The 22356-nt window shown below is 50.0% G+C and overlaps 1 protein-coding gene and 1 non-coding gene across 2 annotated transcripts in view; one reads left to right on the forward strand and one right to left on the reverse strand.

Annotated features, from left to right (window-relative positions):
- Positions 1-22356, reverse strand: part of LOC126522886 (uncharacterized) — a 380337-nt gene that overhangs the window by 87946 nt on the left and 270035 nt on the right. The window lies entirely within an intron of this gene.
- On the forward strand, positions 12494-12566 carry TRNAS-UGA (transfer RNA serine (anticodon UGA)). The gene has a single exon. It is a non-coding gene; the product is annotated as a tRNA-Ser (tRNA).

Consider the following 22356-nt stretch of genomic DNA (forward strand, 5'->3'; position numbering starts at 1 on the left):
AAGGGCAGCCAACCTGCGCTGCTTGAAGAATGCCGGTGGGCGTGGCTGGGTTGTAAACACGCACGAGCAGACGCAAATAAAGGCGTACAAAAAAGCGTGCCCGCCGCGGGGCCGCTTCTGTTACACGACCACATACACTTTTGGAGGGTGCACGATCGTATCGGAGCGCTGCAGCGTGCAGGAGACAAGGAGAGGTTACGTGTAAACACGGCCTCCGAGATCGGGCTGCACGAGCGCGTCACCCGATCTCGGAGGCCATGATGTAAAATATGTCAGGCTTGGGGTTCAGGTGCGGTTTTTCTCGGACGCTCTAAGTGTGCACAGCGTTTGGGAAACACTGCTTATGTCTGCAAAAGCAAAAGAGAAAAAATAAGGAAAGAGATAAACCGCTAAGCAACGTAATCTGGTCGTTAAATTAAGTTCTGGGGATGAAATTTACGTGCTAAGACGACAATACAAGATTATTAGGCTCGCCGTAGTGGGGGGCAACGAGATTAATTTTGATCCTTTGGGGTCCTTTAACGTGTACCCAACCCAATGGAAGTATACACGATTGTTCTTCCGTTTCGCTCCCACCGAATTGCGGCCGCGGTGGCCGGGAGTCGGAACTTGCCACCTCGTGAGTAGTAGCGCAACGCCATATATTCACCGTCCCCATGGCGGGTGACCTGCTTGTTGTGACAGCCTTTCTTCAGTTCTCTCGTGCATCATCCCCGAAAACTTCCCGCGACTATATGTACATGCGCGCGCTCCTTTTTTAGGTATTTTAGTCACTTCTGCTCACAGAATAAAGCAGCTGGAAGAAACGCTTGTGTTTGTTTTCTTGGTGCAAGTCCTGCATCAGCCTTCCAGCATTACGTAAAGAAAACAGGCGATCCACGCCGGTTGGAGTTCAGCAAGAACGTGGGTTTGTAACATGGCCTCGGGGATCTTTAATAACGCGCGCTCTGATGATTTCGGAGGCCCTAGTAACGTCGTTATTCGTCGCTAGTGTGCTTTGAGGTGTTTCACTGTTGCTGCTGTAATGTTAGCGAAATACGTACATCTATAGTGTGCGATGCTCCCACGACCCATAATATCCGGCGCCAGCTTTCGCTGCGCATGCCTGTGCCGTCGTTGATAAAGCACGTAGTTATCACGAGACACGTGCTGCAGACTGCAGGCATCGACGGCCACCCGCTCGTGCGTTCCTGTTAACACGGCTGAGCTCCGTACACGATACGTTGTCGTGTCTAACAGCATGTTCGAATGTCCTACGCAGCGTGAAATAGGCAAGGAGAGAGAGAGAGAGAGAGAGAGAGAGAGAGAGAGAGAGAGAGAGAGAGAGAGAGATCAACTTTCTTTTACAGACGGCCTTTTGTCAAAGCCGCGCTGTCGCTGGCACGTGTTATCGGAAGGCAAGGAGGAATGAATGCAGTGAAACAACGCTGAGATGGCACGAAGAACGGCGACTACTTGCGCGAACTTATGCGCGCGCACGCACGCACGAACAGACGCGCGCAAGTACGCATGCAAAACAACAGAGCAACTTACGTACGGACAAAGGAGAGAGTGAATGCAAGTTTTCATTCTTTGCAACCGACATTGCGGGCGCACTCATTTTTTTCAACAATAACACTTCCCTTCACGTGTTTCGTGTCCCGACTGTTCTTGAGTTCTAGCACGCAGTGCAGCGCTACTCTTAAAAAGTTAAGTGACGCGTGCATGACGTCATGACCAGGACAGGTGGGCCCCGAAGTCGTGCGCACACCACACAGACCTCGTTCGCGCATCCAACGCGACGGCCGCAGCTGCCAGCCTCCCTTTCAATATCCTTCGCTTCTCCTCTCCTTCCATCGCTATATACGTAACCTCCTCGGAAGGAAGTCCTCACCGCAGCCAGCGAACGCCACCCTACGCGCGTCCTCCCCTCGGTGGGTGCCTCTAGTAAAAGAGGAGTATGTGGGCCGTCTACGGCGCCAAGAAGCGAGAAAGGGCTTGGCTGTAGAGCCAAGACGACGACCACTCCGATTTCCGGCCGCAGCGGGCAAAGCAAAGCTCGGCACGCGAACCCAATTAGAAAGTGGAGACCTCCTCAAGTACGCGCTTGCTCACGCACATCCTCTCTCTCTCGCTCTCTCTCTCTCCTACGCAGGGGCGCATGCAACACACACATAAAGAGAAAGAGAGGGGGTGGGAAGGAGGGAGGGAAGGAGGGAGAAAGAGAGCATTTATTTGTGGCGATGCTTTGTCCGCATCGACAGAGAGAGAGAGAGAGAGAGAGAGACGCAGGCACGCACTGTGGAGTGAGCCCGAGACATTCACCTTTCGAGAGTGCCAAGCACCATGCAGGCGTTCAAAAAGCAGAGAGAGAGAGAGAGAGAGAGAGAGAGAGAGAGAGAGAGATCGGTGGCAAGAGCGGAGAACGAGTGAGAGAGAGACGTGAAGCCACTGTGGCGTGCACAGCTTTATAGTGGTCATGCCAACGGCTTGGGCCACCGTGTCCATGGCCGCGGAAGGATCCGCGCTTACGATCCGAGACCGTACTAAAAAGGCGTGCGTGCAAGGAAAAAGAAAGGGGGGGGGGGGGGTGCAAGAGAGACGAGACAGCACAAAGGACTCCTTGCGTGTCATCCCGCGCGCTGCCATCGTAATGGGCCCGGGAACACGCGAGGGTATGCGAGCGTCATTATATGCCTCGACTATACGCGGTGAGTGGGACAAAACGCGAAGCGGCATAGCGTATAAGCAGGGGGCGGCGCGACCGTTTCGATTTATACCCTTCCCCCCCACCCCCCTGGCGTCTTTGCAAACGACAATGGAGATGAAGATATGTCCGGGAGATGCCTTGGAGAAAGGCGGACGACGAAGTGTGCTATACAGAAAGCAAGGAACCGGTTGTTATGGGACGACTCTATATATAAGCCACCCGCGGTGTAATTAGTACATAGACATTGCCGAGCATGTCACGCGACTGTTTTAGGGCTTCCAGAGGCCGCCGAAGTTATCAAACTCAACAGGGGACAAGTCACCTGTGCCGGTATGGCATGGGAACTTCTATTTTTTACCCGATTCTATTCCACGCCAGTCAACCACTGCTCCAGACTATGCGATTCTCGTGACAGCGTGGGCTGGCGCCGCTCGGGGCGATGAAGAGGCTCGAAGAAGGAACAAAAGTGGTCTAGGCTCGTATAATTCCGGACCTTCACTGTTGTCTTCAACGTGTGCGCGCGGACCTTGAATGATTTCGCCACTGCGGTGAAATTTAGAAAATGTGGTGCCTTCTCGAGAGATCGTCTGAACAAATAGAAGAGGAAAAAATTATTTATAGCGCGCATAGCCCCTGCATCGGTCCGTCAAGCAAGTGAAGGCAAAACACAAGGGTCGGCTTTGTAGGAAACGACCAAGTATGGTATAAACAACACATAGAATGCCAAATAGCTGCGTTGCTAAATCACTTGCACGGCCACACAGAAATTGGCTTAAGACAATCTGCATGTTGAAGTCCATTCTGACGCGACGTGATATTTAGTTTGCATTATTAATGATCTGTTTTGCATGCTTGCGCTATTTTTAACATATTTATATGACATTTTCCATCGTATAACCTTATTGCCTTGCTTTATTTTGCGTTATGTATACTGAAAGTCGGTGTTTATATTCCTTTGTTCATATAATCGCCGAAATGTTGGTAATGTGCCACAATTTGACGGTTTCTTCGATATATATATGTATAATGTGGTGAATGTTTTACGATGTTTAGATGTGCATTATCATGCTATTTCGCAATTATGTTCATTGGCCTGCATACCAGATGCTTAATATAGTAGCAGAAACCCTATTGCGGGGCCTCTGCTGCCGTTTCTGTGCGCGGGCAGTGCTAATAAACTTTCAATCCAATAATGTATTGACAACAACCTCCCTGTTATCTTCGTCGGTCATTTTAACCACAAAATGCGAAATTCTTATCTCAGGGAGACTCCTCGGTCGAGTCCGTTAATCTCCGTTGCCTCTCTCCCTTTCTCTTTCCTTCAATTCTGATCCTAACGCTCACCGTTTTCCATATCCTTACAATTAGTATTCATCCGCCGTGGTTGCTTAGTGGCTATGGTGCTGGGCTGCTAAGCACGAGGTCGCGGGATCGAATCCCGGCCACGGCGGCCGCATTTCGATGGGGGCGAAGTGCGAAAACACCCGTGTACTTAGATTTAGGTGCACGTTAAAGAACCACAGGTGGTCCAAATTATTCCGGAGTGTCCCACTATATAAGGCGTGCCTCATAATCAGATCGTGGTTTTGACACGTAAAAGCACTTTTTTTTTTACGATTAATATGCGAAAGGCAGGCAGCAAGGCTGTCAACGTGTCAATGTCTGTGAATTACGGCTTTTTTTTATCGGTCACGCACCGATTGTTCTCTTATCGCGAAACAATCCACCCTTTCATGTGTCGGCAGCGCCTTAATATCCGAGTCACGAACCTTATACCGCCGCGCCTTCAAATCTACAGTATCTCAGCGACCGAAGGCCAATTGTTGCACGCAAAACGTCGGCTAGAGAGAACGCCTATATGGGTGCACACGTATAAAGAACAGCCTCGCGCAAGATCTCGCAAGAATCGAAGGAAGAAAATTAAGGTGGAGGTCATGCGGGGACGAAATAGAGATCATACGAAACTAACGATGCGAAAAAGGGGGAGTTCGCGTCGTTCGAGAAAATTCGCCTGCATTCAGTTCGCTGCGTGGGTGAAGCAAAGGTGACAAGAGAATGCGTTTCGCCTCCCCGATCTGAAATGCCGATAGATCTCGGGTGACCTTCGTTCGAGCCCGATTGGGGAAAGTCATGTAATTAACAAAGATCATAATCGTTCGTTCGCTAGAGTTGCCAGAATGGATAGCTTTACGTGTGGTTGCTTATCTGGAATAGGAAGGAAAAAGAGCGAGGACCCCTGCACCCCCCCCCCCCCCCCCGTGGTCCAACCTTTACAAGCCTTCTGCAATTTTACTTTCTTTTTTAAATGACGCAGATTCACTTGCCTTTTCATTTATGTAAAATACGTTGACGGCATCAGAGCTGGCTATCTAAAATGCGTGTTATTGCCTTTTTTCTTTTTTAACAAGGATTTATTTATTCATTTATTTTACTGAGATTAAATATATTTGTACAGCCACTTTGGTATAACTGTGGTAGGCAGGGTGAAATGCACAGCGTCTAACTGGAGTGGATCGAAGCAGTACGCAACCCGTTGCTCCTATATCACTTACCTGCAAAAAATAAATTTGCTTTCAGGATGAAAACAACAACAATCATAATAAAAAGGTCAGTTTCGCACGCCCAAACACTAAGTCATACAAGAGGGAAAGAAAGACGAAAAGCTCAACAATGAAGGCGAATATCGCATTTCGCATTTGAGCATTTAGAGCACATGTTCGCGCGCGCGCGCGCGCGCGCACGCACGCACGCACGCACGCACGCACGCACGCACGCACGCACGCACGCACGCACGCACGCGCACACACACACACACACACACACACACACACACACACACACACACACACACACACACACACACACACACACACACACACACACACACACACACACACACACACACACACACACACACACACACACAGTTTTTTCACCGTACTGGAAGCGTAAACTGCCTCGTGGAAGAAGGAAACACACGCACTAGTTGTGGTATAGGACCAAGTAATGAAGCTGTGATATTCAGTCTCGAGAGCTGCTCTGTGCCTGTGCAGAACCCAGCAGGCGCTTCTTCCAGAATTCTCACGAGCTCGTCCACAGTTTCTCGCGGGCCACGGCATTATAGACGGGGAAAGGATTTGTTTTGCGAAGCCTACACACGGCCGCACGGACCCCACGCTACTTTCATGCCCTACCTCATCTCTCAGTCCGCCAGATGAAATCATGACAGAGTTTTTTTCAAAACCCCTGCCAACCAAAAAAGAAAGAAAGAAAGAAAGAAAGAAAGAAAGAAAGAAAGAAAGAAAGAAAGGAAAGTCAGGTTTTTACAAACTTCCCCTTTCGCGTTTCGCCGCGTTGATTGTTTTCCTCTTACCTACTTCTCAACCGTAGCGGAGAAACCATAAGAAAGTGCCGGCAACGGCAGATACACGTATTCCTTTCTCAATTTGCCTTCCGTGCAGACAACGAAGCAGACTAACGAAAGAAATCCAGGCATCGTGCCTGCCGAAGATACAGACACGCTGCTCATTCCTCGAACACCCACTCCCCCTCCCCCCGCATCTAAAGTTACAGATAAGCAACACACAGCAAAGAAGGAAGTCAACGTCAAACCCCAAGAGTGAACGTCTGAGCGATTCCGCGCACCGATTAAGTTTCTCGGGAAAGGCTCCGAAAAAGAAAACGCGCGCCCACCGCGCCACAGTTTTCGAGACTGTTCTGGTCTTCATCGTCGGCTTCTCGGGCGTTGTCTATCAATTAGGCCGCGATGCCTGGTGCAAAAGGCGCCGACACTCAATCTAGCTCATGGAAGCCCGCGTGACGGATGGCAGCGCTGAGGGAACGGATAAGCCTTTACACTAAGCACCGCTTCACTCTATTCCTTTTTTTTTTTCACTCCAGGTAAGTAGGATAAGAATCGATATCCCCCCCCCCCCCCCCCCCCCCCCCCGTCCCTGTCCTTAATAAGAGATGACGCGGCTGGGAAGTTTCCAGCTACCCCAGAAGTGGCGCCAGAAAAAAAAAAGGAAGATTCGAAGAGATCAAGAAAGAAGGAAAACTGTCTGCCTTCCTCTAAATCGGAATCAACGAAGCAGATTCTTGCTTGCCGTCTTCCATGGTAACAAGAGATAAGGACTAAAGGGAAACCTATCGTAGTAACAAAAAGTAATATTTAAAAATAAATAAAAGAAGGAAGGGGAGGGGATAAAAAGGGGCAGAGCTGTCTCTGGAGTATTTTCGGGGGTAGGATTCTCGGATCCAGGCAAGGCAAGGTTTATCAAAAACAGTGAATTAATTTCTTTACGACAACCACGCTTTCCCAGAAATAACCAGTTGCAGTCATACCTATAGTATATCCCACTTGCCTGGTCACCTTTTACATTTCACACAGTGTGAAACTCCGCCCCATATTGTCGAAGTCGCCATCTCCTAATGTCTAGTTGGCTTACAGGGCGGAACTTGGGAGAGTATCCAGAAAAGCACCTCCCCACTTGGCATCGATAGTCGTACCTGTGCTACGTAATCTCCCTTTGTTTGGAATCACTCACCAAAACGCGATTGCACGAGAATTGAGTCTGTCCAGAAGCAGCGATCGAGACTTTTTCTTTTAATTGGAACTTGGGCTACTTGTTAGACGTCCGTATTGGACAAACAGCGCCCAAGCAGACACGGGCGACGTAAGGAGCGATCACATATATACATATCATCTTAAGAGAACTATCGTGTTCAAAGTGACATCATTGATGACCAATAGGTGCGAATATCATCATTGCATATCAATACGAAGACGCCACCGACGCTTGGGGTCGAGGCAAACCGTGCAACGCCACCGAGCACCTACGGGCGGACTGCCTGCACATACCCGTAAGCCATGCGGAGAAGCCCGATAAAGAGGGAAAAACACAAATGCGGAAGCTGTGGGGAAGCTGTATCCTGTTCGATCAAAACACCGCAGCGCAACTGTGCAAGCTGCGGGCTTCAGCTAATGCACGTAGTATAATGCACCAGTCACCTGGACAGTGAGATACAAAAGGTGTTGCGCTGAATGGTGTTCACAGAGAGATCAGACAAGGTACGTTAAGCACAACAGACTCCCAAAGCGAAAGTTTCCTTGGCTCTGGGCCGAACGTTGGCAAGCAGGGACGCGTGTGACCCGAATAAGAATATTATTCGCATCGTAGGCAAAATGCAGAAAAGAAAGGAAAACGAGTACGTGGTCAGAAATAGCTCAATACGTCCTGACCCTATACGCCGTGAAATGTAACCCGGCCTTACCTTAAACTCCATGCCGCGCAACATTTTCGGGCACAAGACCACCTTGGTCGTTCGAACTTCCGCCTTGCTTGCAAGTGAGAACCGCTTGTGACGAGCCAGCATCCACGCGGCGATATATCACAGAAGCCTGCGAAACAGTGACCACGGAGCTGACCGATCACGACCGGCGGAATTCACTGTGGATTCGGGTCTATCCTGGTCTAGTTTGGTCTATTCTACACACACGGAGAGAAAGATAAAGGAAGGGCGGGGTGGTTAATCAGGACTGAGCCCAGCTGGCTACCTTGCAATGAGCGAGGGGGCGAAATGGGAGAGAAAGAAGGACAAAAAATTTTAAGTGACACCGTGGAGTCGCCAGCGAACACGAATGCTCATCGCTGCGTCGCAAGTTTCGTTTGCACGAACTTGACGCGAGCAGGTTGAGTCAGAAGTCGAGTTTATGCAGGCCGATCCGACCGCGTTTACCTGCATCTTTCCAAGCGGATTGGGCCGAGTCAACGTTCGCACTCCTCGCAGGTGGGTTTGCAGTACTCGCCTCGACGCTCACTGGGCCCGATCCGCTATAGCGTACACATAAATCCGACGGCCGAATTTCGGCGTGACAAGCCGATTTGACACCACATCGTGTTTGTGTAAACGTGTGTAGCTACAGGCGGTCCCTGAATTCAGTCGATTCCCAAAACCGCAGCGGAGTTCCTGGATGCGTCCATCTGAAGCGGCGAACGTGCGAGAACGTAGTGCCGACGTCTTGCACAATACTGCGCAGCATTAAAGAGGCGCGAGCATCCGAGCAACGCAGAGGAGAGGGCACGAAGCCGCGATCCTTGCCTCGGTCGGCGATTTTCTCGCGAGAAAACAAAAACTGCCTTCGTCTCCTTTTTCCCACACATAAGTACCGCCGCGCGAACGCTAAGGAGCCAGGCATTCGCGCACTGCCACCGGGTATAGGAGAGAAGATAGAGATAAGAGGAGGAGGAGGAGGAGATAGGTGCGAGGGAAGGAAGAAGACAAACTGGGGAGGATGGGGAGAGAGTAGACTACTCGCCGCGGTACAAGTAGTGAAGACCTCCAGGGGCAAGACAAAACAAAGAAAACAACGAAAGAAAAGAAAGCGAAGACTGAAAGCGCAAACGGTAGTAAAAACACGCGAGTCCGCCGTCCCGCTGGTGGGCTTCAAGCACGGCTGCTTTCATTACTCGGCCGTTCGCTGGACGGAAACTTGCCTATAAAATCTGGAATGAAGAGCTTTCCGGCCCCTCTGGCTTAGATTTTATTGTCTTCTTCATCTTCCTTTCTTACTTTCTTTCTTTGCGTCTTCCGCAGCAGCCTCGATTTTTGCCTTTGCCGCGGCTCGTCAGTATATACACATCGTTTTGCGCAAGCCGCCTCTGTAACGAAGGAGGGAGAGAGAGAAAGAGAAAAAGAACGATGGAGTGCCCCCCACTTGTTTGGCGGCAGTTTGGCGGGTTGTGGCGGCGCGATCGCGCGACAGAGATCCGCGATGGTCAAGAATGCGCGCTGAGCGAAGCTGTAGCCGACAGTCTCTGCAACAGCTGAGCGTAAACATGCCACAACACGCGGGCGAACGCGAGCTAGCACGAGAATATGGCATGCTGGAATGAAAAGGGAATGAATGCTTTACTTTAAATAGATACTGAAGGGCAAAACTAAGGTCGTTCATTAGTGTTGGTACTTTTTTTTAGAAGATAATTTTGAATTATTCGGCAGCAAAGTGATGATTACTGGTCGAGAATGCTAGGGCCAAATTTGAATTTCGCGCCGGAAACTAGGCGCTAGTACGTCAGTGTGACGTCATGGATTTTTAATGTGTTTTCTCGACCCGCCGTGGTTGCTCAGTGGCTATGGTGTTAGGCTGCTGAGCACAAGGTCGCGGGATCGAATCCCGGCCACGGCGGCCGCATTTCGATGGGGGCGAAATGCGAAAACACCCGTGTACTTAGATTTAGGTGCACGTTAAAGATCCTCAGGTGGCCGAAATTTCCGGAGTCCTCCACTACGGCGTGCCTCATAATCAGAAAGTGGTTTTGGCACGTAAAACCCCATAATTTAATTTCTTTTTAATGTGTTTTCTCGCATTTGGACCGTATTACTGCAAGCAATATTCTCGGAACTCGGTACTCGTTGACTCTTCGGTTCCTTCGGAATGCACTGTATGGTGCTTGTTTACCGACAGATAGTCAACAACAGTCGAGTGTAGACTATGTCGGGATCAGTGACGTCACGTAAGCTAAGGCGGAAACATCAGGGCGGCGCCTCCACCTGCCTTTAGATTGCGTATTTTTTGTCGCGCACGAAGTCTTCTTCCATGGCAAGAGCGGCCGCCCCTCTGTGCGGTTGCAGAAGCGCCATATTCAAACACAGCTGAACACTTCAGAGTACGGCACGAAGACGTTTACGTAGAGTCAGTGTAACTATCGGTAGTGCCTCCTATACTGTGAAGCAGTGTTTCCTCACTCGTGATGAATGTTTTAATCGCTCCCTACGCTGTAAAATATTCTGCACCCGTAAAAAACGGATAATGGTGTAAATTAGTTTTACAGTGTAGTCACTTTTAGTTTTAGTCAAATTAGTTTTACAGTGCAGCGAAGCGCGCACACAGGGGGCACGTGGAGTACATGTAAGCGTCTGCGCGAGCCGGACACGCCAATACCACCTATAGAGATTAATCTAGGTGGTATTGGATACCGCCATTTTCCGAGTGTTGCTGCCTTCATCGCAGCCGCCGATTTGACAAACAAGGTCGTTCATGCATTCCCGACGAGAGTATTACGTCAGCACACTCGATAAACAAGTTCTCCCAAGACACGGAACAATGGACAAAGCTCATCCAATGGCCGTGGCCCCTCCATATCGATGCACCACTTTACTCCCCCACTCCGGGGAGGGGGAGGTGGAGGGAGTGAAGCGTTAATTTTATGTAAAGTGTCGCGTTCAAAAGGCCAGGCCAGCGAGCCCAAGGCCACCCGTTGGACTGGATTAAGACACCGAACGAACGGAAATCTGCGCGCGCGAGCTCTCGAATTAACAAGACGAGCCAGCCATTCAGTGCAACATGTAAGCACATCTCCGGGTTCACATCGGGGCAGTTCAATGCCCGCCACCGCGGCCACATATCGCGCGCGGTGGTCGCGGAATGTTCCCAAAGTTTCGCTGCACGGGAATTCGGCAGAAGGGCTTCGTCACGGTTTTTATATAATACCGTCACAGCCGACGATAAACAGTGGAGAGCAGTTGAAGGAAGCAGCTCCAGTTAAATCTCGCGCGTTAAACAGGGCAGAATATGCGACCACCTTCGATACGTAAATGCTTCACGCATTCCGCGACAAACACGTACGAATCAAACGCAGGTGTGCTCTCTTGTCGGAGGTTTTCCAAATACGTTGTTACGTTTTTGTTCGAGGCGCAAAGACCGTTTCGTTATAATCCGCGCTCGGTAGGTACTCCGTGGCACTTCCGCAATGTCGAAGGCAAGCGCCCGTGGTAGTGAGAGGAGGAGCAGTGGAAAGGGAGTGAGGAAAAGGGGAAGCGGGTCTAGAGTAGAGTGTACTCTAGTCCCGAGTGAGCAACCCGAGACAGAGCGACCGTTCAGCTTGCTGCGAAGCAATAACGTCCTCTACCGGACCGAGTCGTTTATCATCGAAGAGGCCCACCGTGAGGGCATGCGGTCCTAAGCGTATAGATTTAAAAAAAAAAAAAAAGCAAGGATAAGAGAGAGGCGAGAGAGGCACGTTTTCGGGTATACCGTGCGTTGAACTGGATGTGCCCAACATCGTCAACGAAGATCGAGGAGATTCCCGCGCGACGTGTCTATATTGAAAGCGGCGCGCGCTTTAATTGATAACCTGCGTGGTGCTGCAATGCCAACGGTGTCTTTCGAGCTGCATGTATGCTAGACGAGCAGTATATGTTTGTAAACAAAGAAATGCACTACGATGCGTAGCGACTAGGCTCGACGACGTGCAACTATACGAACCTATCTCGAGAGCTAGTAATGTAGAGAGGCAAAGCCAATGCCTGGCGGTACGTGACTTACGTGAATTAATGGAAATTAAAGTGGATGAAAAAACAACTGCCCGCAGGTGGGAACCGAACCCACAACCTTCGCATTTCGCGAAGATTGTGGGTTCGAAACGATTAATTTCCATTAATTTATCGTTTCTTCATTCCATTCATTAAGCACAAGTAATTTCGCCTATGTTGTCCTTGGTGTCAGTGTTTGTTAGCTTTTCATGATATGACTAATAAAAATCGGGCCCCTCGGTTAACCCCCTTTCTTCTCGTTTATTACATAACGAGGGTCTCGAATCCGGCAACATTGATGCCATCAGGTAGCATATGCGGGTTTATTGGCCAGTTGCCTTCACCCAAAAAGATCACGTTCTCGTGACACCTGCGGCAAAAAGGACGTTCCACGTCCGCCGCCAAGGTCTGTGAGTGGTGGCGCTGGCTAACACTCCCAGGGTTCAACTTGTACACATAAATACCCAAGAAAGTGGATGGGGAAACAGTGCCGCGGTAGCTCAATTGGTAGACCACCGCACGTGAAATGCGAAGGTTGTGGGTTCGGTTCCCACCCGCGGCCAGTTGTTTTTTCATCCACTTTAATTTCCATTAATTTATCGTTTCTTCATTCCATTTATTAAGCACAAGTAATTTCCCCTATGTTGTCCTTGGTGTCAGTGATTCGAATGCAACTTATGAAACACCCTGTACGGCATGAAAAACATAAAAACAACAACGACAACAACAACAAATATCCAGGATCCCACACGGCGGCAGCCACGCAGAGTCGAGCCTGATTGCATCAGACCGTCCGACAACATTTCAGATCTGAGCGCCCCCGCTGATGATTCTGGAATGCTCCCTCTCAGGACACAATCATTTCAAGTAGGTGCTGCACGCAAGTTTCGTTCGCGATTGACGACATCTGTCCCGCAGGCTAGCCAACGACGAGACAACGGACCCACCGTATAACTTGCTTTTTATAGAAAGAGAGAGACAGAGGTACAAATTCCAATGATGAGCTGGAGATGTTAGCCTCGCTGATCGCCCGGCATGATATATACTCCGCAGGTCGTCAGCTTTGCAGTCCACAACATGAGAAAGGAAATGCTGAGACAGTCCGTGCTTTTCCATCCTGTGTTCTGTGTTTTCCCGTTCGATGTCCCAGCTTCGTGTAACGTTGAAGCAACAACAATGGAAGCCAACTAGGCAGCATTATTTCCTTTATTTGAGCCTTCCAAATGATGATGATGATTGTTATTATGACGACGACGACTACAATGATGATGGTGACAATGATGAAAAACAAAGATTATCTGAAATACTTAACAAAGGTAGCGATCTCGCGTGCGACAAAGGCTTTGGGCGAAGCCGACCCTCAATCCGGCACCAAGAAGCGACCGCGTTAACGCCAAGTCCGCGTGTTCGTTCGCGCGCTCTCCTCGCGTCCTCGTCTTGAACGCGCTACACTACAGGATTCCAGAACGGCACATCAACGAGCCCGCCTCGCCAAGAACTATAGCCAAGAGCTAACACGCGGCGCTTGCTTTCGACAAAGCAGCTACGCGCATCGCGACGAACACGGCGGGCGACATGCCACCGAGTGTACGTGTTGTCGCGTTTGTCCTCGTGTTTGGCTCTGCACTTGAGCGACGTCGTCCCGCGCGGAGTCGGGAGAAGACGCAACAAGCACAATTTTACGGCCCGAGGAGGGGGAGGAGGAGCAGGAGGTGGAGGCAAAATGTCCTCGTTGCATCATGATCGCAGCTCGCCTGGGGCAGCAGAGGCAGCAGCAGCAACAGCCGCAGGGCCGGGCGGAGCTCGGCCGAGACCATTATTACACGGAGAGTGAGAGCGATGTTCCCAAGGGGGAGGAGGGGCTACTGTGTGGCATAGTTGCGGAGAGGGGGGTGGCACTTTGGCATAGGGCAAGGCTGTCCTGCTGCTGCACTGAAACCAAGCTGCCCACACAAACAGGCGCAAGAAAGTACCAATGCTTCTGCACGCGCCACGGATCCGTGTAGTTGCGTGCAGCGTATGTAACCCAAGCCTCGCCGACCGCAAGCCCCGCGCGAAGAGGCTCGCAGAGTGAACAGCGCAGACGCAGGGCAAACAAAAGAACGTCGTTTTGTCAGTGTCTTCGCGCTCGCTATTCGCCCGACCGAAACTTTTCATATGCTGTGGAACAATTCAACATGTTTTCTACATTATCCTTGCAGAAATAACATACAACACAACCGGAATCCACAAGAAACACCGCGAAGCCGGCGGGAAAAAAAAAAGAAGATACGGAAATAAAGAAACACTAAATTATTGGACTGCACACGGAAACGTTTCAGCAGGCCGCGCTTGGGTATGTAGTTCAGCCTAGTCGGGTTACTGCGTTCACACGGTTTGTTACTTCGCAGCCACTGCGATGCTTAATTAGAGTCATCCGAGCCTCCTTCGGGCCAAATTGGCTCGGCAAGATCGGTTTTCGCGGGGCGTGCGACGCGGTTAAGCGGTGGATAACAGGCCGAGTTAAGAAGACTGCCCCGACGACAAAACTTTTCTTTCGCGCAGCACCGGCACTGGCGGTTGCTTCCCGGAATTTCAAAAGGCTTCGGCGCGCTGCACGGAACTGACCAGCCAGAGTTTGGACGCGACCGGTTTTCTGGCATGTGGGGACGCGTCCGCGCCCATAGACCGCGCCAAATTACAAGCCGAGTCGGGACACCGCTTTCTACGATCGCGGTTGTGCGCCACGGCCGGGGGAAGAAGACCCGTCGAGGCTTGCGAGAAAGTCGCGGATGGTGGCTTCCGTGCAGCGCTCCCGTTTCTTTCTCCCTCTTCCTATCTCCCCCCTCTCTCTCTCTCTTCTTTCCCACTCCTATCATCTCCTGTTCGTTGCCTGTAGGGCGACTTCGTTCGTTAATTTGGCCCTGCAGGCCGTACGGTGCAAGCTTTCTTGCTTTAAAAGCAGCCGTGTCATAGTCGCGTTTCTTTTTTCGCGCGCCCCGGATAGGGTCCTGTTCCTTGCTCTCTGATGACGGCGAAAAAAAAAAAAAGAGAAGGAAAGACAGAAAAAGGAACATAAAGGGAAGAAAGAAAGGAACGCACAAATGATTTGCGATAAAACGTCGATTAAGAAATTCTGGCGGGACGATCTGGTCGCCATTTCCCTCTCTTTTTTTTTTTCCCCACATCAATATCGGCGCCCGTATAGAACGCATCGCGCGCCGTGGTACGAGACCGTGGGAAGCGGAGTCTCCCGCCAGTCCGTGTCAAAGATTTCAGAGGCTTGGCTCCACGGATGAAACAAAACTTGTTCAACTTCTCTGTCCCTCCACGCAAGTGAAAAAAAGTTGGTCGATCCCTCTTTCAAATGAATGTGTCGTAACACAAAAGCGTAATCTAAGGAGCGTTGGCGCAGCAGCTTTCTTGCACATTTCCAAAAATGCAACTTCATAAGTACGCACAGTGTTTTACTAATGACAGTTTCGCTCGAAGGGCGATGTAATGAAATCAATTGCAGGCACACGAGACCTGTGTTGCTGCGAATGGGACATGCAACACAACTCCGGGTCCAACACAACTCCGAGACCCGCCGCCGTGGTGGCGTAGTGGCTTCGGCGTTGCGCTTCTAAGCCCGAGGAGGCGGGATCGAATCCCAGCCGCGGCCGCCGCACTTCGATGGAACCGAAATGCAAAAAACGCCCGTGGAGCGCGCATTGGGTGCACGTTAAAGAACCTCAGGTGGTCTAAATTAATGCGGGGTCGCCCCCTACACGGCGTGCCACATAATCAAATACAGTCGAGCGCCTTTAAACGAAGTGCCTGGGGCCTCCGAAATCATTCGTTATAAAGGTCACTTCGTTGTAAAGGTTGAACAGCGCACAGCTCAAAACAGAACCGGGACAAAACTTTTCCTTCGTTATTCAGGTCGTCTCGTTGTAGATGCCTTCGTTGAAGAGGCGCTCGACTGTATCTTGGTTTGGACACGTAAAACCTAACAATTTATTGATTTTTTTAACAACTCCGGAGGCCAGCCACCACGCGGCGTAGGTGTATATGACGCGACGGCATGCACTTCCCCATGCATTTATTCAAAGGTATGCAGGAACGCGTTCGTCGAGCGCGCTCATCCAGTGAAGTTCTGGGCTGAAGGCGACCACGTGGTTAGAAGCGAGCGGCATTGCCGGCGCACCATTTTCCTACGCCTGTAGTTCTTCGTTACTATACCCCCTCTGCTATCCTTTCTCCCCGTAATTTACTCAGCCCATCCCCCCTCCACTGCTGAACGCTGTTCAGGTGTCGACAGACTGCGTTAGTTAGACAGTTACTGCGGTCAACAGTAATTTCCTTTCCTTGCTTTTCGCTACGAATATACTTAGATATAATGAAAAAAGAAAGGCGAAGCACTGGTTACTATCGCAAGTTATCAGACAGCTAAATGTAGTAAGGTTCATAGTTTCATTAGCTGTATAAACTCCTCTAAATATTCGCTTACCAACTAAATTAACCAGCACGGTGCCACGCGAGCACCTGAAAACATGAACAAGTCTCATTCGATGACCGCGGACATTCGCTGTCAGAACGCTGGCGCGATGACGAGCAGCGGCGAGCAAATTGCACTTCGCGCCGCCTGCCGCTACAACGCCAACTAGGCGCGCCAGAACACAGCGCGTACGAAGCCATCAGCTATCCGGGTCTGTCGGCTAGGCTCCTAAAGTGGACACGCGCGGTCGTGCCACGCGCAGCCGCGGCCGGAATAGAAGCGGAGACGCGCGCTACCCTGCCCTCCTTACCCAACCCCTCCTTGCGCGCGGCAAAAGTCGGCGCGACCCCTCACCACGTTCCTCCCTTGCGCGAGCGAGAAAACGCCGCCGCACCGAGCCACCATCCTTCTCGGCTCACCCTGCAGCATACGGCGCACGGCAGCGACCTTATCGCGCTTGGAACCTCACGACAGCACCGACGGCGGACATTCGCATGGAATGTCCATGAAATCGCTATCGCTATCGCAATCATAAACAGCCACTCAACTACCACTTTCCAACCGCTCCAAGCGAACCCCTCCCCTTGCCCTTCCATGGGCAACTCCTCCCTCCCGACAGCCCTAACGTTCTCCGAATGTCCCTCTTTCAGCTGCCACCGCCTTACAGATCGGCAAAGTGGCGCCATCTCGCCAGGATGGCAACACATTTGCGTGATTGTGATAGTGTGTCGTACGTACGGCGTAGCTATTTTACCAGGGAGCCCGGCATTAAAACACTTTCCTGTTAAAAAGGCGTAAGCGCTCTCCAAGCCTCACGTGTTTCAGGTTTAGGTCTACGCTGACGTCGGTCAACTGTGATGTATGGATGGTCGATTAATTTTTTTTATTCGATTGTAGATTAATCATTTATCGTTTTAGCCTTTAGTAGATTAATCGCTTTCGATGCAGGGTTTTTCATCGATTAATTGACTAATCGAAATTTTAGCCGGGATCTTTACAACGGGTGAAACACAGTTATCTATTAGCAGAACCAAAGAAACACGTCAGTAGTGAATCCCTGTACTGCACAGTTAAACAAGAAGTAAGAGAAATAGCAAAAGTGAAAGCTGAAGTCCAACTGAAATATTCAAGAAATCGCAATATGCACGGGCGAAAAGAAAATGGCTGGTTTAGGATTTCAAGCCACATGCTCTTTACAGAGCGAATGAATCTCTATCGGCAGGGATATTTGGGTGAAACAGACACCTTCTTTGCATGTCCACACAACCAGCACGCCGGAATACACGCTCGGAAGCTATACGTTTGCGGGAATCGACATCAACGCTCGGTCAAATACATGCTCCAAACCGGCGCGAAAGCTGTGCCACGTCTTTAGTGGACTTGGAGTGATACGACGATCAACGCCTGGGTTTCTGTATATGCCATGAATTGCGAGGACATTTCAAGCTTCCGCCTTCGGGAGGCGTGGTGGCATGTGGGGGAAGAGAGGGGAAGCGCTCGGCTCGGCACACTCGGGACTAGTAAAAAAGAAAAGAAAGAAAGAAAGGAGAGAGAGAGAGAGAGAGCGAGAGAGAGAGATGGAGAGAGAGAGAGAGAGAGAGAGAGAGAGAGGCGACGATCGCACCACCACACTGCTTACAGCTCGTGCTCTGCCATTCAAGTGCGATGTCAAAATTTTCACGCCACGCTTGTCAAACTCTAGAAAACGATTAATCGAACATGTCTAATCGAGTAAGTCGGTTAAATGAAAGGCGGACATCGGCGACGATTAATCGTTTCGCGGGATACTTTTTAATCGATTAATCGTTCATCGATACTAACAACCCTACTGTGATGTAAGACCTCGAAATAGACATACATATCGATGGGAAGCCTACCCACACACTGTGTACTAACGCACGCGCAGCTGCGGTTCTCCAGCGAATCTGACGCACTGCTCTGCCACTATGCACGAAGTCCTGCCATGCGGGGAAGCCTACAAAACTTATCCAAGAGAACAATGGGACGCTACATACCGATAGAAGCACTCTTCCTTTCCCTAGTTACCTTTGAAGAGCTTCCTTGCTTTCACTGATTACGCGCGAGGTGCGAGGAATATAACTCGACGAAACTGCAGTTTTTAAATCGATAGTTAACGAAGTTCACTACCACACTGATGTCATTGAGATGAGTGAATGTGATTGGCTGAGAGCTGGACAGCCGAAATCCTGCGACATACACGGCGTTTGAGATACCCATTACAGGCCTGCGAAGCTGCGTTACATATAGCATTGGCGTTAGAGGTTTTGCCCTCTCTCGAGAGAGAAGGCGAGAGATAATTATTAAGCTAAAGGAAAGGCATGGAGAGTAAGCAGAACTGAACCAGATTACTCTACACTGAAGAAGGAGGAAAGGTGAGAAAAACCTGAACGAATTAGTGGGACCACAACCCGAAGTTTCCTCGCATTCAAGAAGTCAGTGGATCCGTTCCCGAACACGATGACAATTCGACGCGGCACTTTGTATTTCCTGTTTCTTTCGCCGTCAAGAAGCAATCAATATTTAAATAAGGTCAGCCATTCCTCAAGGCTTGAGTAAACTACCTTTTACCCTCTATCACTCATCCTCTCAGTCTCCTTCCCCCCCCCCCCCACACACATACACGCACAGACACACAATTTTCAGTGAAGGACTCAGTTGAGAAAGCTGTAGCTGTACTACTTTGTGGTCGGTTGACTGCGACTTCTTCCCGAAAGATCTGTTCCTGCTGCACGGCCTGGCGGAACAAATGATAGTGCACAACGGCGCTATCTTCAGACACTTTTGCGAGCGCGCAACCTAATTGTTTCAAGATACCCGCCGCCAACAGGCCCTCAAGCCGATCACGTGGGAGGCCAGACGGCCACAGTCACGGTGGCCCCCGTGCTTCGTGCTGCTTCCCTGCAAACCTCGGCCTGGTTTTTAAAGCCGTTGCCTGGCATGGTAACGCCATCTAGGGCCTCGGCGTCGAGGCAAGCGCGCTTTCGCCTTGCAAGTTCTCCGCGAGATGGCGAGGCGCCTGTTTCAGCGCGCTGCCGCAACAGGTATAACAGGTTTTCAAGAGCCTCCGATATTGCCAGAGCAGCAGAGCGACTTCCCATCCGTCTCGGTTATGCTCAGCCAGATGGCGCAGGATTTGCTTTCGAGGCGCAGCCCACCGCCCCATTCCAAAGGGGACGCTCATAACATCCATCCATCCAGGAAGTGATACTGAGGCACGGCTTCGGCGTGAGGCCGGAGTATTGTACCCGTTTGTTCCGCGAACACGCGTTCCAAGTTCCTTGTTTCTTCTCCTTGCATTCATTGTTCGCGACGCCAGTTTAGTGGGGATGCGCGAACATTCGACACTTACGAATAATGAACTATTCGATCGAATCGAATAGTCACTATTCGTGAATGCACATATTTTTCGAATAGTTTTCGAATATTTCGAAACGTCAACTACACTATATTAAACATAACATTGGAGTAAAAGTACGGTAAATTTTCACACGCGCATGCCGAGTATAGGCATAAAAGGTGAGAACTCGAGCAGAAGAGCAGGCTACGTCGCTTATAGATGGCTATACTTTGCAGGCTATACAGCAATCATTCGCGCTTACTGAAGAGTCCTGCGCATGTAAAGAAACTACTTGTTCGCTCCTAGTGTTCCATTTGTGTTTCTTTTAATAAACAACGCTTCATAACGTACTGTGTAATGACAGAAACTTGTTAACTTAAATAATACTAGGATGTGAAGGCCTTTTTATATCCATTGTGATAACGGTGGTTCCTTATTCGAAAACTATTCCAAAATTATTCGATTCGATTTGCTTCTGGCATTATTCGATTCGTATTCGATTCGTTCTTAAGAATCACTTTTCGCACACCCCCACAGTTTAGCCTTCTCGCGTGAAGCTGAATCAGTGTGCAAAACATGACGTACGTACGGCATTGTCAAAACTAACCCAGAATACTGTGACGCAGCGACGATCCTGCCCACTCTGCATAGCACGGCAGTCCTGATGAAAAATATAAACGCCGTAACGGTAGCAAATTTTAAGGCAGAGTAAGCGAAGTAACCGTCATAACCAACGTCAGCTGATTCAAGCCTTCTGCAGCGGTCGAAGGCATTTCCCAGAGGTCTCCGAAGGCCCGCCCGAAATCGTCCAATGCCTAATCTTCCGCCGCACTCGACTGCGCTTCCCGATAGCCTTGGTACTCTTTGAAATCGACGTAATCAATCCGACGGCGGGCGTTCCACCCTTCACGATCAGCTAAATGAAATCAAACCTAGAAAACTTCAAGCCTTTCTAAAGCATGCTCCCGGACTGTCACACAGTTACTCACAATAAATGGAGGACAGCGGGCATTAACAAAGAGCACCGCATTTTTGGAAATTAAAATCTCGGGATTACATCGTCAAAAGCCAAGAATTCAGAAAGACAGGCCTCCGTGATCGTCCGGCGCGCCAATCGCAGAGGCCACGCCATTAGTGAAAATTAGTACACTTCCGACACTCAGTGGCGCTGAGAAGCATCCAAAAACGTACTGCGTACGGGCGACTAGAAGTGTCTAATACGTCAACCGTGAGGATTGACAGAAAATTTCTCTTGCGAGCAATTCTAACGCAAGAGCTTTTTCCCCCCTATTCTTCTTCTTGTGCGTGCGCGCGCGTGTTTGTTTGCTTCTTTGTTTGTTTATTTATTTGTGTGAGCACCATAACCTTACCATCTCGCTCCAATGACTTCGGCAATTAACGCGACGCGCCACTGGGTACGTTCACTTTGGGACAGTCAGCTGCGAGGACGACAAACAAGAAGTCCAGCGATGTTCAAGCTTCTGTTCCCGTCGCTCGCAGCTGCATGACATCCGCAAGATTTCGATCTCGCGTTTTCATGCATTATACGGTTGAATTTCAGGTAGTTTGCGTTAGCCTTTCTGTGTTCCCTCTGCCCACTGGCCTGGGACATATGAACGGCAGCAAGTAAACGCCGACGTCAGGCGGAAGCCACTGCACGACTGCGGAGATTCTGGACAAGAAATGGCGCAGCTTCCGTCCGCCGATTTTAATTTTACTCTTGTGTGCGTTTCTTTCGTTCTTTTGTTTTTTCCCGGCACCAAGAATAGCAGATATACCGCAGTTAGCCTGCGTGTCATAGTCGAGCAGGCGTTAGATATCCCGAAGCGTCGGGTGATTTATTAATTTCCTCGCAAATGGAAAAGCGAACGGAACGCAGTTCTGGGTTCTCCAAAGCCCGTCTCGCGTGTACACGAGAAAGCTTTTAGCCGCAAGGCGCGACGCGACCATTTATTACCACCCGTGTGACTGCCTCGGGAGGACAGTTAATTAAAAACTGCTCAGAAACATGCATGTCATTGCCGCGCGACCCTCTTGTTGTATATTTTTATATCTAATTGCAGTCGCTAGCTCTTGCTTTATTTGTCTCTAATTGTAGTAGCTACTTATTCCTGACATCTGGCGGCCGCGGAGGAGCGAGATAGGAGCATCAGCAGCGGGCCGAATGTTGCGCTTTCGTCTAGAAGATTCCTCGATTCGCTTTGTTCGCGAAGTTTTGAGCAGGAATGAAAGTAGAAGCATATAGCGTCTCGCCATTAATATATTCGTGAAGTTAGCATAATTAGGGATGCGCAGTAGAATAAGATGAACAGGAAAAGAGGAGCAGGAGGAAAGGTGACGAGGCTGACGCTGATATATGCTGATAATGAGGTCCACAGGAGGATGAAAGGAGCCGATAGTGTTAACTATATGAGAAGAAGAAGAAGAAGCAGAAGAAGATGATGATGAGGAGGAGAGGAGGGAACATGACTACGATGATGCTGCCGGTGCTAACGATGGGTAGCAAGACACTTATGATGATTCAATGTGATGAAC

The sequence above is a fragment of the Dermacentor andersoni genome, chromosome 6 (assembly GCF_023375885.2).
Source record: "Dermacentor andersoni chromosome 6, qqDerAnde1_hic_scaffold, whole genome shotgun sequence".
NCBI classification, from domain to species: Eukaryota; Metazoa; Arthropoda; class Arachnida; order Ixodida; family Ixodidae; genus Dermacentor; species Dermacentor andersoni.